This window comes from Balaenoptera physalus (genome assembly GCF_965194825.1).
Source record: "Balaenoptera physalus genome assembly, chromosome: 15".
Lineage (NCBI taxonomy): Eukaryota > Metazoa > Chordata > Mammalia > Artiodactyla > Balaenopteridae > Balaenoptera > Balaenoptera physalus.
The window spans coordinates 34,052,740-34,071,154 of NC_138894.1; the positions used below are offsets into that span (position 1 = coordinate 34,052,740).

Here is an 18,415-nt window from a genome sequence, read left to right on the forward strand (position 1 = left end):
CACCGCAACCAAGAGTAGACCCCGCTAGCCGCAACTAGAGAAAGCCCGTGCACAGCAATGAAGACCCTGTGCAGCCAAAAAAATAAATACGTAGAATAAATAAGTTCAAACAATCAATCAATAAATAAACGTAAATTAAAAAAACAAAAAAACAAAAAGAACACCTAATGCAGGTGGGAAGGTGGCAGGGACACTGTAAAGGTCATCTATGCTACATGTACAAGAACCCCGAGAGCACACCAATAGGTACCACATTTTTCACTGCTGTAGCCGAGCATTCCCCCTGTACTACCACACTGTAGCACTCCCTTCCCTCGTCTACTGCTACAGTCTCTTTGGAAGGTGTCTCAGAACTCTTGTTATGAGAGTGCCAGTTGAAGTGTCCTCACTTCCGTCATTTATACCAGGATTTAAGACCTTGTGGTCCGAGATCCTGTCCAGAGAGCAAGCAGGCTAAGACTCTGTCTTTGTTTCTGTATTTCATCAGAAAGGGCTCTACCCCCTCTCCTAGTTCATGGTGTGAAGTGTTCTTAGCCTCTCGGGAAAGTGGGGAGAATTGAAAGGACTCTATATGAGAATGCTAGGCTTTGTAAAACATTTCAGTTTTTTAAAAAGAAGACTCATTTTGTATTGGACTTACAACAGTCCTATGAGATACAAAGAGAGCCAAGGATCAGTGACATGAAATGATCACCAGTTAAGCATTACAACAGTCACCGCTTACCTCGTAGCATAGGGCACTGTCCATGATCCTTAAGAAGAGTTAGTAGAAATGCCTTGCCCATCTTGCCCCTGAACCCCTTGAAAGGTACACGACTGCTGTGTTGGTGTTTAGGGGGAGCATCTCATTTACCAGGGACTGACTTCTCCCTTGATCCCTTTGTAGTGATGGAGACTTCCCTGGTGATGAAAAATTCCCTGGGATTGCAACCTCCAAGCCAGACGTTTTGTGTGACACAAACTCAAGAACTCCCCAAGTCCTGCAGTAGCAGAAACAGTCACATACTTGAGAGTAACCCACCATCTGAACTTGGGGACATTTCAGTGACAGCTCCAGTCCAGAGTGCCAGGCGTCTCCTGGCCCTGCCTCCAGCTCCAAGCCAGGGACAAACAGAGAGTAAGAACGTGGAGGATATCAAAACCAAGCTGTCAAAGCCTCTGGAGGCCTACCAGATCCCAATAGAAAACCAAGATCCTCCACTACTCCCTTTGGGAATCCCTGATATTCCCCAGCCGCTGGCCTGCACCGATCCCCTCAGCCAAGAGGAGCAGCCTGGTTCTGAAAATGCTGATCTGGGAGAGAACAGCCTGAGTCGTCAGGACCTAGGGACACTTGAAAATGGGACTGAACCTAGCAGTGGTCTTGCAGACATTACTACACTGGCGGAGGATATTCACCTTCCCCAGCTCTTTAATTCTTGGAAAGATCTTGATCGATCCCAAGGTCCCAACGTGATCAAAGCTGAAGACACCAGAGCCATTAAGGTGAATCAGGTGCAGGAAAAGCCAAGTGTCGTAAAGGTTCCCTCTGATCAACCCAGGAAGAACAAACAGAAAGCCTCTGAGCCTATCGGTGGTGCTCCCAAGGCCAAAATCCAGCCAAAGGATCCAGAGTGCCTGTTAGGGGGAGAAGCGGTTATATGCACTGCTGCAGTCAGTGACAGGGCTCCTGCGAACACGGCCAAGCACTCTCAAGGCAAACCTCAGAAAGCTGCATCCGGAAAGATCAGCAAAACTGAGAGCCATGGGCAGGAAAAGACCAAAAGGACCAGAGGAAGAAACAAGGCTGAAGAGAACAAGCAGTCAGGGAACAAAGTCAAGGCAGAAGACAAGCCAGCAATCCCCAACACGAAGCGAAAGGAACACCAAACTGAGCTTCGCCAAGAGAGCTTTCAAAAGCCTCGAACCTCCCTTGGCGTGCGCATGCTGGAGTCTGTGAAGGTTCTTCATGCGCTGGGGAAGAAGAATGAGACGAAAACTGGGCTCTCTTCCTGTCGGCTCTTGGGAAATTCAAGCAACCCCAAAGACCCCCAGCCACCCCCAGCGATCCAGCCACGGCGGCATACCCCACGTGAGGGTAAGAGGCCTGAGAAAACGCAAGTCCAAGCCCAGAAACCAGACAGCAGTGCTGAAACAGAGTGTCCATCTCCATCCCAGTGTGAGCGGCCTCCTCCTGGGAAGGTCAAGTTGATACCTCTGCCTTTTTCTGCCTGGGACAAGCCTCAAGCTCGACCCGCTCCTCGGAGGCCACAGTCTCTGGCCTCACATCGGCCTGCTGTGGCTTACCGTGCCCAGCCTGGTTCTACTGACTCAGCTCAACCTGCTGCAGTCAATTCATCCCAGCCAGCTCCTGCCTCTTTGCCAGGTCCCGCCAAACCAGCTCAGCCAACTGTGGCCAACCCAACCCAACCGGCTTGGACCAACCATACCCAGCCTCGTGTCCCTCAGCCTGCTGCTCCTAGGCCTGCACCCTACAAAACTTCATCTGGCGCTTCTCTCCAGCGCGAGCCTGTTCCCCCTGCTGTGACTAAGCGCCAGTCCCCACCCAAGCTCCAAACCCAACTTCTACTCCAAGACTTCAGCAAGCAACGAGTTCCATGGAGGGAACCCAACGTGCCTGAGCCAGTCATGTCAAAGCCCATCGAACAAGAGCAGAGGCCAGAGCGAGAGGCCATGAAGAGGCGGGCTCAACAACAACGGGAGAATGCTGCCAGATACACCTCTTCGGGGAAGCTGCAATTTTTCACCCAGAGGGACAAAGAAATGGAAATTGCTGACTACTACGGATACGTCAGGTGACAGCTGCTAGGATTCTTGCTGCCACCTTGGCTACCAGCGGTTCTTCCATACATAGGTAAGATAGGTATAGAACCGAGTAAGTAAATGGAATAGAATTAATAGATGAGTAATAAACCTTTCGAATTTTGAGATGCTGCTAACTGGGGCGTGAGAAAGGAAGGCCTGAAAGTTGGATGGGAGAATGAAGGAAAGGGGTAAAAACTGAGGAAAGAGGAAGGAACTTGGCCCAGGGCTAGGAAGGCCAAAAGAGACGTATGGATTTAGGAAAGGAAGCAGGAGTGAGGATGAAATGGCAGAAGTAAAAAGCAGGGTCAGGGGTCTGGGTTGAAAGAACACAATTGGAGTAGAGTTGAAGGTGACAGGAGATGAGTCTAGGTTTACTAGGAGAAATAGAAACAAAGTCTCTCGGGGAGGTTGGCCTTAAGTCTCACAACCACCAGATAGGTATTTCAGAAAACAAGAGGTTCACGACACATCTCTGAAAGGTTTGAGTTGCCTTATTCAGGTGTGATTATAGTGGGGGAATAGGCAAATCTACCAGAGAAGTGGCTAGGGCTCAGAGACCTCCTAGGGGCAGCTGACGACAGGGCCAGAGCCAAGGGAACTGCTGCATCAGGAGGCCCACGAACAAATCAGGGGCATAGCCGCCTGTCACTTCCCTACCAGGAAGGAAGCCAGGTATATTACTATAACCAAGGCACACTGGGGTCTTCACTGTATGGAGAACTTGGCTCCTGCCCGCAATCCTATGGCTCCGCGTCATACACAGGAAGTAGGGCCTCTGCGCAACCAGAAATGGGAATGGGACTGAAGGAGATTCAGCCCACAAATATCCGACCACCAGCTTCCACCTCTGCAATCTGCCACCCTGTGTCTGCTCAACGCATCACAGAAACAAGTTTTCAAGGTGAGTATACAAACGGCAGAGAAAGTTGAAGAATGAGGTCGGCATTCACAAATGGGGTCAAATCGACAGCTGGGAAGGGGTGTAGAGACAGGTAGAATTTAGATCCTGAGCCTTTAGTAACCACTACCTTCGCTCAGTGCCCTCTGTTTTTAGACTCTATATAAGAACACCTAGGGCTTCCCTGGTGGCGCCGTGGTTAAGAATCCGCCTGCCAATGCAATGCGGGGGACACGGGTTCGAGCCCCGGTCTGCGAAGATCCCACATGCCGTGCAGCAACTAAGCGCATGTGCCACAACGACTGAGCCTGCATTCCAGAGCCCGTGAGCCGCAACTACCGAAGCCCACGCGCCTACAGCCCATGCTCCGCAACAAGAGAGGCCACCGCGATGAGAAGCCCGCACACCGCAACCAAGAGTAGACCCCGCTAGCCGCAACTAGAGAAAGCCCGTGCACACCAATGAGGACCCAGTGCAGCCAAAAAAATAAATACGTAGAATAAATAAGTTCAATCAATCAATCAATCAATAAACGTAAATTAAAAAAAAAAAAACAAACAAAAAAACAGAACACCTAATGCAGGTGGGAAGGTGGGAGGGACACTGTAAAGGTCATCTATGCTACATGTACAAGAACCCCGAGAGCACACCAATAGGTACCACATTTTTCACTGCTGTAGCCGAGCATTCCCCCTGTACTACCACACTGTAGCACTCCCTTCCCTCGTCTACTGCTACAGTCTCTTTGGAAGGTGTTTCAGAACTCTTGTTATGAGAGTGCCAGTTGAAGTGTCCTCACTTCCGTCATTTATACCAGGATTTAAGACCTTGTGGTCCGAGATCCTGTCCAGAGAGCAAGCAGGCTAAGACTCTGTCTTTGTTTCTGTATTTCATCAGAAAGGGCTCTACCCCCTCTCCTAGTTCATGGTGTGAACTAGTGTTCTTAGCCTCTCGGGAAAGTGGGGAGAATTCAAAGGACTCTCTATGAGAATGCTAGGCTTTGTAAAACATTTCAGTTTTTTAAAAAGAAGACTCATTTTGTATTGGACTTACAACAGTCCTATGAGATACAAAGAGAGCCAAGGATCAGTGACATGAAATGATCACCAGTAAGAATTACAACAGTCACCGCTTACCTCGTAGCATAGGGCACACTGTCCATGATCCTTAAGAAGAGTTAGTAGAAATGCCTTGCCCATCTTGCCCCTGAACCCCTTGAAAGGTACACGACTGCTGTGTTGGTGTTTAGGGGGAGCATCTCACTTACCCGGGACTGACTTCAACCTTGATTCCTCTGTAGTGATGGAGACTTCCCCGCTGATGAAAAATTCCCTGGGATTGCAACCTCCAAGCCAGACCGCTTTCCTATGGAATGACAGAGAACTTCAGAGAACTTGTCAAGATGAAACACCAGTCAGTCTGCGGGAGAAAGGGAAGAAGAGAACGATGGAAATCGTTTCTGGGAAACTATTTTTACATTATGTTTTGTTTGTTCCTGGTAAATAAACTGAAATCTTCTTAACATTCAAACAAAATCTAAACCACTAAATTCAACAACACAGGAGTATAACTTTTGAAAAAAATTTCTTTGGCTGCGCAGCATGTGGGATCTTAGCTCCCCAACCAGGGATTGAACCCACGCCTGCTGCATTGGAAGCGCAGAGTCTTCACCACTGGACCACCAGGGAAGTCCCAGGAATAGAACTTTTAAAGGAGAAGGTATAAACCCCTGGGTTATATGAACTGGAGATTTTTAGTAAGAAGTCAATAGATCTTTTGTTAGGCACATTTTATGTTAGGCTGTCTCCCTGCACAGGACGCAGGCGCCTTGAAAATGGAAATCACATCCCTCTATAGTACGTCCCTCTTCTTTCTGCTTTGCAGTTTGCTGCTCCACTTGTTCAACCCCACCTAGTAATAACCTATACTTCCCTTGTTCCTGTTTTCCCATCTGGAAAACAGACAAAAGGCAACCAAACAACGCAAAGGTCTCAACAAATAAGGGATACCCAAAACCAGAGATGGCCAGAACTTCTGTATCCCTCATGAAACCTAGCCCGGTGTTCAATACTTAGGTATCATTAATACATGCGTGTTGACTGAAACAGTTGAAACGCAATTCTTCCACTTCCCAGTTTAGTTTTAGTCCTCATACAAAACCTGATCATCAAATTCCTTAATGCTAGGAATCACAGTGAAAAATAATTTCTCAACTGACTTCTGTCAGATGAGTGAGAACTAAGGTTAATTCAGTGTATCTGAAGCATAGAAAGTGAGGGCAAACGTGGCACAAGATGGGGCTAGAGAAGCAGAGAGGATTCTAGAGCACGCAGAGTCTTAAAGGCCACCAGTGTGTTTTCTATTCTCAAAACAATGTTTGTGAGCGATGTTTATGAGCAATGTTCCAACTTGCTTTGAAGCTTTCTTGTGTGAAGAATGGATTGGAGGGAAACAAGATATATGGACACTAGTTAGGACCTAATCGCAACAGACAGGCAAGTTCAGTATTAGGATGTTGAGGGAGAGCTGACAGATTCCAAAGAAATTCAGGAGATAAACTGAAGCGGGCTTCATGGGGTATGAGATGGAGGAAAGGAAGGTCTTAGGGAATTAAAGGGTTTACTGCACACATGAGCAGAGTCTCAAAATTAATCATTTGAACGTACAGAGGGGGATCGATCTCCCAAATGACACCGGTTAGGAAGCAACGGTACGCCCTGTAGAATTCCTAGAGACAGCACAAATCAACTGTTTCGATGGAAAATTCGGCGGGACCCTTGATTTCCATGGGAATATAGAGAAAAGAGACACTGATCTGGCTTGCAGGTATTTAGGAAGTTGTTAGCCTGACATCACATACTAGTCTCATGTAAGTAGGCCGTCTGAAGTATGAAGCTTAGGGGAAAAACCTTGAAGAAAACTTAAAAGCTTAAGCCACACCTCTATACTACACCACCTTTCACAGTTTCTTCTCAGATAAGCAGCATCCCCATCAGTGAAGAAACTCACATCCCATAATAGGAACAACAGGCCTAAAAATTAAATGTGTGTCTTTGGAGGTCCCATCTATGCGATATCTTCCTGGTACCAGAAAAGTCCCCAGGAAGATCGATCTTTGCACCCCTGAAAGCTTACCACCAAGGAAAATGACTAGGTCCATAGATTTCCTCCCTCAAACCAGCCTACCTCACACATAAATCACTAGCAACTCAGCCCTTAACTCACATTATCACAGTCACAAGAGTGGTTAGGGAGAAAAGCACTAACCAGGGGAACTAACACAGAGGCAATCCAGGCCAAGCTGGGCTGGTGGCAGATATCTGCTCCTTACGCTCGGGTGCATAATGCGACTCACCACAATGCCTTTTTCACAGACCCTTTTTAAAGTTTCTCCACAAAATCCAACAGCTCAAGTTAGCTCATGACGCTTCAAGGTAAACAATCGTCAAGAGAAAAACATGCAATATGTCTTACAATGTTGGATTCCTTACAAATAGGACAAGGAAATAACCATGTAGACAAAACCAGAGCATTTGAAAACATCTGCGTTCTACAAACATACCAGTGAATGCTATAAATAAGGTAATATGACATAAAACAAAATGAAAACTAGATGTGAGACTGTTCTCTTCAGTGTACAGACTTCATGGCAGTTGCTGCACGATCTAGCTACTTATATCTACAACTCTCTGTTCTGTTAATACAAAATGAGGCCCAAGTGTGTCAACTTGTTTCCCACAGAAACCAAAAAACCTACATGCATCTCTTTTCTCCGGTGCCCTTTCACCTTACCTGCTCCCAGTTCTCCACCAATGTCCTCCTCTTTCTCTAATTATTCTCCTCTTCATTGTGCTTGGCCTTGCACCCAAGCATGCAAGACAGAGAGTCCTAGAGGTCCGAGATTCTAGAGGGGCTGTTTGCAAGGGGGAGGAGATTACGGTAACTGCCACACTGTATATACTTCTGTGCAAAGAAAGAGGGACAGTGTTCAGAATGTCTCTCACATATAAAAAGAGCTGGATGGCAGGATACCTGTGTGGCCCAAGGAACTAGAGCTAGCAAATCATGGGCAAAACAATTGCAACCAAAGGCTGGAAGAGGAAAGGTCTGCAACCAGCTCTGTCTCCTGGCTCTCTGGTATTTGCTGCCAATGGGCAGAGTCTATTTCGTGAAGCATCAAGCACTGAAAAGAAGACTCCTGCTGCTGGAAGTTGACAGGAAGGAACATCCAATGCAAGATCAAGGCTTGTCCTAGAAGCAATGCCCATAATGGAAGAAAAAAAAAAAAAAAAAAGAAAGCGGAAGAGAAATGTTAAGTCGCAAGTCCAACCTGGCCCCCAGCCTAGCCCAGCCCAAGGAAGGTAGGAGTCAAGGAGAAGAAACTAAAAGAGAAGAGCCTTGGACCACAACATTCTCCACAGGGTACACTCAACAAACTTCACCCTGCTCTTTAACCAAGTTACAACTGTAATAGTTCAAACTACATGGCTCTTTCCTTCCTAAGGATACTAGTTAAATAAGATCTATATAGCTCTAAGTATATGATACATAAAATAGAATACTCTGTAGAATATAAGTAACTGTTAGTTAATTATATTAATGAACGTCTGTAAGAAATGTTGCAATGATTTCCCTAATGGAAGAGCCTGGGGGAGGTAAATCTGTCTTCTAGGATTTCCTCCCCAGAGCTCAGAAATTGAGGGGTTGTTTTAGCTCTCCTACGCTCTCTTCACCCAAGCCCGCCCTCCTGTTGGGGATCGGACCTCCCTATTGGCTAGCTCATACCTTTCAACTGCCTGCTTTGTGACATCACTCTCCTACCAAACCTACTACCACTTGGTAGAGGTCTTGGGGTTTCCGTGGAGCCGTTTGGACCAGTAACCAGTGACCTTTGTACTGGACACGTGCGCCGTTCAGCTGCAGCCACTCAGACATCCTCTAGTGTTGTCTCCTCATCCCTTGTACCTGCAGTTGATGTCTCCTCTTCTCTGACCATGTCAGGTAAGAAAAGAAACTTTGGAAAGTTTTGCGTTCGATTTCTTGTGCCCCTAAATTGAGGAGGAGATTCAAAATAGCGTGGAATAATGAGGGAAAGTATTGAACTACAAGTCTGGAGACCTAATTTCAGTTTTGACTTTGACGTTTACTGTCTGTGTGACTTTGGACAAATCACTGACTGCCTCACAAAGCCTGCTGCTTTCCTTATCTGTTACGTTAGGATACCACATTGGGTTGATCACTCTGATCCCCTTCTTTTCCAATATTGAGCCTTAAAGGGTACCCATGTAGAAAATGAAATCAGAGACTTCTCAAAAGAGTGTTTCAACAGAAACATAGAAAAGCCAGGTGACACAGAAAACTAGCGATATATACCAAGATGTTTCATCTCCAATGGTCTCCCTCCACTAGTATTTCGACTAGTTGAAAAGAGAGAATAGGGAGAGAGGATGGAGAGTACTGGGCTATATAGGGAGGCACAGAGTCAAACGTAAGCAAGTTTAGGATTGTTTTCATTAGCACAGGCCAACAGGAACCAAGAGATGGGAAAAAAATATAAGAATGAAGAGGGAAAGCATAGAGGAGCTCTCAAGAAAGAGGCAGTTTGCCATGGAATGTTGATGGGAGCCAAAGATTTTAAATTAAAGCAGAAACAGCACAGAGGGAAATCTGCTCAGAGCAGGGCAAAACAAAGCTGATGGTAGCAAATCCTTACATTAACAGACTAAGAAGGAAAGTAAGGCCAGAACAGGGGATCACCAGGAAGGGCAGCCTATCAGAAAAGTCATACTCCGTTTTCTTTCTTTTATTGCCTCTCTGAATACAGCTGGCACTTGACAGTTTGGAATAGAAACATTTTAGAAGTATGTTTTAGAAATGATGCTTCCTAGAAACCAGAAACCAAAGTGGTTATCTAGGGGGCTGCTTTTCAGTGTTCTATTCTTTCTAATTTTTAAACTAGGTAGACATTTGACCAATTAAACATTTTAAATGATATCTTCTACATTGAATCAGAAGGACTATTTCCTTTGTGTGATATGTAGCTTCTAAGGCAAGGTTGCTTTTCAATTTTTACAGTTATTTCCTTCCTAACACAGAGAGCACATTGATCAACAGCCATCGTTCGCTTGTAGATCTTAGCTACCGGAGAAGAAAAAGAAAAAGTCAAGCCCCCACATCTCTAATTCCCCATTTAGGGAATTCCCTGGCGGTCCAGCGCTTAGGACTCGGTGCTTTCACGGCCAGGGCCACGCGGCGCGGCAAAAGAAAAAAAGAAAACACAAACATCCACGTTTATCTAAAACAATGTTGTGGAGTCCTTTGGATTTTCTTACATTTGAAAATCTTTTTTAATTGGATTCTAGGGATGATGGTTTTTTGAGGTCTTGGGATGTCATCTTCTTGGATGTGGAAGATGATTCTAAGTTCTAGGATAAATACAAAAACCTTCTTGATACTTTTTAAGCTTCCTTTCTGCTTATTATATGAGTTATATTCATGGAAAGATATATTTCTCCTAGGCTTAATACCTGTTACTTGCTGGGTAAAAATATGAATGAGCACAATAATGAAACTCTTTTACACTTACTATTTTGCTGTCTGCTTTGTACCGGTTTTCATTGAAATACTTGTCTATATATGTTGTGGCTACCTATACATTCACATTTGTTGCATTCTGTTGCTTGTTATGCATTTTTTACTGATTTATCGTCTCTGTCTGTATGCATTGGCTAGGAATTCATTCACCTCTATCACCTCCATCGTGTTTTTTGGTTAATAGTATTCACTAAAATAGAGTGGGCAAAATTCACTTTCATAATATTGCATGTATGGTACAGAATGTCATTTGTTAGTAAATTCATTAGGCTTTGATACTTGCCCACATACCCCAGTTTTCATTAATATCTATGGATTTCTTTTTCGTTACGTAACATGTTTTTCATGATTTTTCTTTGTCTTTCTAGAACTTATTGTATCTTCCTCCATATAAATCATACGCAATAGATCAGCTTATTCATCTATTAATTATTACTGCTATTATTATTGGTGGTGGTGTTATAACCACTTTATAGATGAGTAATCTGAAGTAATCAGATAACTTTTCTCTTTCCAAAAGCACTTAAGAAATCCACTTTCGGGTAATCATTTTGAGGTAGGATGAGAAACCAGGCTTGAAGAGGGCAAAAATGACTCTTTCAGTTCACCAGTTGGACTGAGCTATACGTCAACTCTAGGTAATAGCGTGGGAACTGCACAAGCAAAGGGAGACACTGAAGATGACAATGGTAATGGCCGTACTGTTTTCTAATGGACAAAAAAAATGCTTATATTATAAGTTCTATTTCTCCTGCTTTCTGGCACTATCATGCTCAGAGTGGAGTCCTGGCAAGGAAGTCAGGATACTTAGGTTCTGAAACCTGGTAATGACACTAACATAATGAGAGAACCTGAACAAGTCAACCCGACCTCTCTGAGCCTCAGTTTCCTTACTCGTGAAATGAGACTGAAAAAAGAGAAAGTTCTCTAAGGGCCTCCTAGTTCTAAAATGCTTCCAGTCTAGGAAATAGCATAGAAGTCAATACGAGTGCAGGCTGAAGGGAAAGACAGGGCAGGGAGAAGGTTGCTTCCAGCCTAGAGAACAATGTCTGAACCATACCACTTGGCTCTTCTGCCCATCTGTGCCCAAGATGGGAGCACAGGCAGTTAATACAGAAGAGTGGAAAACTGCTCAGTCCTTACAGCCATCATTAACTGTCTGATTTTGGGTTTCTCAGGAAGGGTCGATAGTAGAGGTGTCCTGAGAGCAAGAACCTTAAGATAATGCTGTTCCTCAAACGTAGTGAGAATTTCTCAACCTCCCTGAGTTTTTCATGACCCTCTTGTTCTTACAGAAAATTTCCAAAATCCATCTCTACTTGGAACTCTAAATTCTCTGCAGCATTCTCTTCCTGTGGTGAGCAATGCAACTTCCCTAACACGAAGTGTCTGCAACTTCTCCAGAGTCTCTGCCCCTGCCGTCAGTTCGGCATCGGCTACCGGTACCTCTTTCCAGACACTCATGGGTAGTGCCTACCTTTACCAACATTCCAGCACGACTATGTTATCTGGAGTTACTGACCACAGCCAGATCTCCACTTCAGCTCCTTCCTATCCAGGTGTTCTTGAGTGGGACATCACAGGAAGCACTGAAAAGAATTCCTCTTCACTCGGAGACTTTACTCTGGCACTCACTGACCGGCACCCAGCTGCTTCCTCCATGTTTATGGCAGCCCAGGATGATAAAACTTCAGACGCCAATAACATGGTCCCTCTATATCCATCACTTTCTGCCAGGCTTGCTCAGGGAGCACCATCTCAGATTCCAAATCAGGGGCATAGCCGCCTGTCACTTCCCTACCAGGAAGGAAGCCAGGTATATTACTATAACCAAGGCACACTGGGGTCTTCACTGTATGGAGAACTTGGCTCCTGCCCGCAATCCTATGGCTCCGCGTCATACACAGGAAGTAGGGCCTCTGCGCAACCAGAAATGGGAATGGGACTGAAGGAGATTCAGCCCACAAATATCCGACCACCAGCTTCCACCTCTGCAATCTGCCACCCTGTGTCTGCTCAACGCATCACAGAAACAAGTTTTCAAGGTGAGTATACAAACGGCAGAGAAAGTTGAAGAATGAGGTCGGCATTCACAAATGGGGTCAAATCGACAGCTGGGAAGGGGTGTAGAGACAGGTAGAATTTAGATCCTGAGCCTTCAGTAACCACTACCTTCGCTCAGTGCCCTCTGTTTTTAGACTCTATATAAGAACACCTAGGGCTTCCCTGGTGGCGCCGTGGTTAAGAATCCGCCTGCCAATGCAATGCGGCGGACACGGGTTCGAGCCCTGGTCTGGGAAGATCCCACATGCCGTGGAGCAACTAAGCCCATGTGCCACAACGACTGAGCCTGCATTCTAGAGCCCGTGAGCCGCAACTACCGAAGCCCACGCGCCTAGAGCGCATGCTCCGCAACAAGAGAAGCCCGCACACCGCAACCAAGAGTAGACCCCGCTAGCCGCAACTAGAGAAAGCCCGTGCACAGCAATGAAGACCCTGTGCAGCCAAAAAAATAAATACGTAGAATAAATAAGTTCAAACAATCAATCAATAAATAAACGTAAATTTAAAAAAAACAAAAAAACAAAAAAACAAAAAGAACACCTAATGCAGGTGGGAAGGTGGCAGGGACACTGTAAAGGTCATCTATGCTACATGTACAAGAACCCCGAGAGCACACCAATAGGTACCACATTTTTCACTGCTGTAGCCGAGCATTCCCCCTGTACTACCACACTGTAGCACTCCCTTCCCTCGTCTACTGCTACAGTCTCTTTGGAAGGTGTCTCAGAACTCTTGTTATGAGAGTGCCAGTTGAAGTGTCCTCACTTCCGTCATTTATACCAGGATTTAAGACCTTGTGGTCCGAGATCCTGTCCAGAGAGCAAGCAGGCTAAGACTCTGTCTTTGTTTCTGTATTTCATCAGAAAGGGCTCTACCCCCTCTCCTAGTTCATGGTGTGAAGTGTTCTTAGCCTCTCGGGAAAGTGGGGAGAATTGAAAGGACTCTATATGAGAATGCTAGGCTTTGTAAAACATTTCAGTTGTTTAAAAAGAAGACTCATTTTGTATTGGACTTACAACAGTCCTATGAGATACAAAGAGAGCCAAGGATCAGTGACATGAAATGATCACCAGTTAAGCATTACAACAGTCACCGCTTACCTCGTAGCATAGGGCACTGTCCATGATCCTTAAGAAGAGTTAGTAGAAATGCCTTGCCCATCTTGCCCCTGAACCCCTTGAAAGGTACATGACTGCTGTGTTGGTGTTTAGGGGGAGCATCTCATTTACCAGGGACTGACTTCTCCCTTGATCCCTTTGTAGTGATGGAGCCTTCCCTGGTGATGAAAAATTCCCTGGGATTGCAACCTCCAAGCCAGACGTTTTGTGTGACACAAACTCAAGAACTCCCCAAGTCCTGCAGTAGCAGAAACAGTCACATACTTGAGAGTAACCCACCATCTGAACTTGGGGACATTTCAGTGACAGCTCCAGTCCAGAGTGCCAGGCGTCTCCTGGCCCTGCCTCCAGCTCCAAGCCAGGGACAAACAGAGAGTAAGAACGTGGAGGATATCAAAACCAAGCTGTCAAAGCCTCTGGAGGCCTACCAGATCCCAATAGAAAACCAAGATCCTCCACTACTCCCTTTGGGAATCCCTGATATTCCCCAGCCGCTGGCCTGCACCGATCCCCTCAGCCAAGAGGAGCAGCCTGGTTCTGAAAATGCTGATCTGGGAGAGAACAGCCTGAGTCGTCAGGACCTAGGGACACTTGAAAATGGGACTGAACCTAGCAGTGGTCTTGCAGACATTACTACACTGGCGGAGGATATTCACCTTCCCCAGCTCTTTAATTCTTGGAAAGATCTTGATCGATCCCAAGGTCCCAACGTGATCAAAGCTGAAGACACCAGAGCCATTAAGGTGAATCAGGTGCAGGAAAAGCCAAGTGTCGTAAAGGTTCCCTCTGATCAACCCAGGAAGAACAAACAGAAAGCCTCTGAGCCTATCGGTGGTGCTCCCAAGGCCAAAATCCAGCCAAAGGATCCAGAGTGCCTGTTAGGGGGAGAAGCGGTTATATGCACTGCTGCAGTCAGTGACAGGGCTCCTGCGAACACGGCCAAGCACTCTCAAGGCAAACCTCAGAAAGCTGCATCCGGAAAGATCAGCAAAACTGAGAGCCATGGGCAGGAAAAGACCAAAAGGACCAGAGGAAGAAACAAGGCTGAAGAGAACAAGCAGTCAGGGAACAAAGTCAAGGCAGAAGACAAGCCAGCAATCCCCAACACGAAGCGAAAGGAACACCAAACTGAGCTTCGCCAAGAGAGCTTTCAAAAGCCTCGAACCTCCCTTGGCGTGCGCATGCTGGAGTCTGTGAAGGTTCTTCATGCGCTGGGGAAGAAGAATGAGACGAAAACTGGGCTCTCTTCCTGTCGGCTCTTGGGAAATTCAAGCAACCCCAAAGACCCCCAGCCACCCCCAGCGATCCAGCCACGGCGGCATACCCCACGTGAGGGTAAGAGGCCTGAGAAAACGCAAGTCCAAGCCCAGAAACCAGACAGCAGTGCTGAAACAGAGTGTCCATCTCCATCCCAGTGTGAGCGGCCTCCTCCTGGGAAGGTCAAGTTGATACCTCTGCCTTTTTCTGCCTGGGACAAGCCTCAAGCTCGACCCGCTCCTCGGAGGCCACAGTCTCTGGCCTCACATCGGCCTGCTGTGGCTTACCGTGCCCAGCCTGGTTCTACTGACTCAGCTCAACCTGCTGCAGTCAATTCATCCCAGCCAGCTCCTGCCTCTTTGCCAGGTCCCGCCAAACCAGCTCAGCCAACTGTGGCCAACCCAACCCAACCGGCTTGGACCAACCATACCCAGCCTCGTGTCCCTCAGCCTGCTGCTCCTAGGCCTGCACCCTACAAAACTTCATCTGGCGCTTCTCTCCAGCGCGAGCCTGTTCCCCCTGCTGTGACTAAGCGCCAGTCCCCACCCAAGCTCCAAACCCAACTTCTACTCCAAGACTTCAGCAAGCAACGAGTTCCATGGAGGGAACCCAACGTGCCTGAGCCAGTCATGTCAAAGCCCATCGAACAAGAGCAGAGGCCAGAGCGAGAGGCCATGAAGAGGCGGGCTCAACAACAACGGGAGAATGCTGCCAGATACACCTCTTCGGGGAAGCTGCAATTTTTCACCCAGAGGGACAAAGAAATGGAAATTGCTGACTACTACGGATACGTCAGGTGACAGCTGCTAGGATTCTTGCTGCCACCTTGGCTACCAGCGGTTCTTCCATACATAGGTAAGATAGGTATAGAACCGAATAAGTAAATGGAATAGAATTAATAGATGAGTAATAAACCTTTCGAATTTTGAGATGCTGCTAACTGGGGCGTGAGAAAGGAAGGCCTGAAAGTTGGATGGGAGAATGAAGGAAAGGGGTAAAAACTGAGGAAAGAGGAAGGAACTTGGCCCAGGGCTAGGAAGGCCAAAAGAGACGTATGGATTTAGGAAAGGAAGCAGGAGTGAGGATGAAATGGCAGAAGTAAAAAGCAGGGTCAGGGGTCTGGGTTGAAAGAACACAATTGGAGTAGAGTTGAAGGTGACAGGAGATGAGTCTAGGTTTACTAGGAGAAATAGAAACAAAGTCTCTCGGGGAGGTTGGCCTTAAGTCTCACAACCACCAGATAGGTATTTCAGAAAACAAGAGGTTCACGACACATCTCTGAAAGGTTTGAGTTGCCTTATTCAGGTGTGATTATAGTGGGGGAATAGGCAAATCTACCAGAGAAGTGGCTAGGGCTCAGAGTCCTCCTAGGGGCAGCTGACGACAGGGCCAGAGCCAAGGGAACTGCTGTATCAGGAGGCCCACGAACAAATCAGGGGCATAGCCGCCTGTCACTTCCCTACCAGGAAGGAAGCCAGGTATATTACTATAACCAAGGCACACTGGGGTCTTCACTGTATGGAGAACTTGGCTCCTGCCCGCAATCCTATGGCTCCGCGTCATACACAGGAAGTAGGGCCTCTGCGCAACCAGAAATGGGAATGGGACTGAAGGAGATTCAGCCCACAAATATCCGACCACCAGCTTCCACCTCTGCAATCTGCCACCCTGTGTCTGCTCAACGCATCACAGAAACAAGTTTTCAAGGTGAGTATACAAACGGCAGAGAAAGTTGAAGAATGAGGTCGGCATTCACAAACGGGGTCAAATCGACAGCTGGGAAGGGGTGTAGAGACAGGTAGAATTTAGATCCTGAGCCTTTAATAACCACTACCTTCTCTCAGTGCTCTCTGTTTTTAGACTCTATATAAGAACAGCTAGGGCTTCCCTGGTGGCGCCTGCCAATGCAGGGGACACGGCTTCGAGCCCCGGTCTGCGAAGATCCCACATGCCGTGCAGCAACTAAGCGCATGTGCCACAACGACTGAGCCTGCATTCCAGAGCCCGTGAGCCGCAACTACCGAAGCCCACGCGCCTACAGCCCATGCTCCGCAACAAGAGAGGCCACCGCGATGAGAAGCCCGCACACCGCAACCAAGAGTAGACCCCGCTAGCCGCAACTAGAGAAAGCCCGTGCACACCAATGAGGACCCAGTGCAGCCAAAAAAATAAATACGTAGAATAAATAAGTTCAATCAATCAATCAATCAATAAACGTAAATTAAAAAAAAAAAAACAAACAAAAAAACAGAACACCTAATGCAGGTGGGAAGGTGGGAGGGACACTGTAAAGGTCATCTATGCTACATGTACAAGAACCCCGAGAGCACACCAATAGGTACCACATTTTTCACTGCTGTAGCCGAGCATTCCCCCTGTACTACCACACTGTAGCACTCCCTTCCCTCGTCTACTGCTACAGTCTCTTTGGAAGGTGTTTCAGAACTCTTGTTATGAGAGTGCCAGTTGAAGTGTCCTCACTTCCGTCATTTATACCAGGATTTAAGACCTTGTGGTCCGAGATCCTGTCCAGAGAGCAAGCAGGCTAAGACTCTGTCTTTGTTTCTATATTTCATCAGAAAGGGCTCTACCCCCTCTCCTAGTTCATGGTGTGAACTAGTGTTCTTAGCCTCTCGGGAAAGTGGGGAGAATTCAAAGGACTCTCTATGAGAATGCTAGGCTTTGTAAAACATTTCAGTTTTTTAAAAAGAAGACTCATTTTGTATTGGACTTACAACAGTCCTATGAGATACAAAGAGAGCCAAGGATCAGTGACATGAAATGATCACCAGTAAGAATTACAACAGTCACCGCTTACCTCGTAGCATAGGGCACACTGTCCATGATCCTTAAGAAGAGTTAGTAGAAATGCCTTGCCCATCTTGCCCCTGAACCCCTTGAAAGGTACACGACTGCTGTGTTGGTGTTTAGGGGGAGCATCTCACTTACCCGGGACTGACTTCTCCCTTGATTCCTCTGTAGTGATGGAGACTTCCCCGCTGATGAAAAATTCCCTGGGATTGCAACCTCCAAGCCAGACCGCTTTCCTATGGAATGACAGAGAACTTCAGAGAACTTGTCAAGATGAAACACCAGTCAGTCTGCGGGAGAAAGGGAAGAAGAGAACGATGGAAATCGTTTCTGGGAAACTATTTTTACATTATGTTTTGTTTGTTCCTGGTAAATAAACTGAAATCTTCTTAACATTCAAACAAAATCTAAACCACTAAATTCAACAACACAGGAGTATAACTTTTGAAAAAAATTTCTTTGGCTGCGCAGCATGTGGGATCTTAGCTCCCCAACCAGGGATTGAACCCACGCCTGCTGCATTGGAAGCGCAGAGTCTTCACCACTGGACCACCAGGGAAGTCCCAGGAATAGAACTTTTAAAGGAGAAGGTATAAACCCCTGGGTTATATGAACTGGAGATTTTTAGTAAGAAGTCAATAGATCTTTTGTTAGGCACATTTTATGTTAGGCTGTCTCCCTGCACAGGACGCAGGCGCCTTGAAAATGGAAATCACATCCCTCTATAGTACGTCCCTCTTCTTTCTGCTTTGCAGTTTGCTGCTCCACTTGTTCAACCCCACCTAGTAATAACCTATACTTCCCTTGTTCCTGTTTTCCCATCTGGAAAACAGACAAAAGGCAACCAAACAACGCAAAGGTCTCAACA

General features: G+C 46.6%; 1 long non-coding RNA gene and 1 pseudogene across 7 annotated transcripts in view; one reads left to right on the forward strand and one right to left on the reverse strand.

The window, feature by feature from the left end:
* Nucleotides 1–18,415, reverse strand: part of LOC309643390 — a 2,123,356-nt gene that overhangs the window by 1,371,054 nt on the left and 733,887 nt on the right. Inside the window, exon 1 of one of the 6 annotated variants that reach the window (XR_014253694.1) lies at nt 17,686–17,703. The exons of 4 other annotated variants lie outside the window; for them this stretch is intronic. This is a non-coding gene — a long non-coding RNA (uncharacterized lncRNA). Of the gene's footprint in view, nt 1–17,685; nt 17,704–18,415 lie in introns of those variants that run through there. One more of the 6 variants, XR_014253695.1, reaches the window with a different exon arrangement.
* LOC309643472 (uncharacterized protein C2orf78 pseudogene) lies at nt 889–2,799 on the forward strand (annotated as a pseudogene). Its single transcript has one exon. The product of its transcript is annotated as an uncharacterized protein C2orf78 pseudogene (transcript).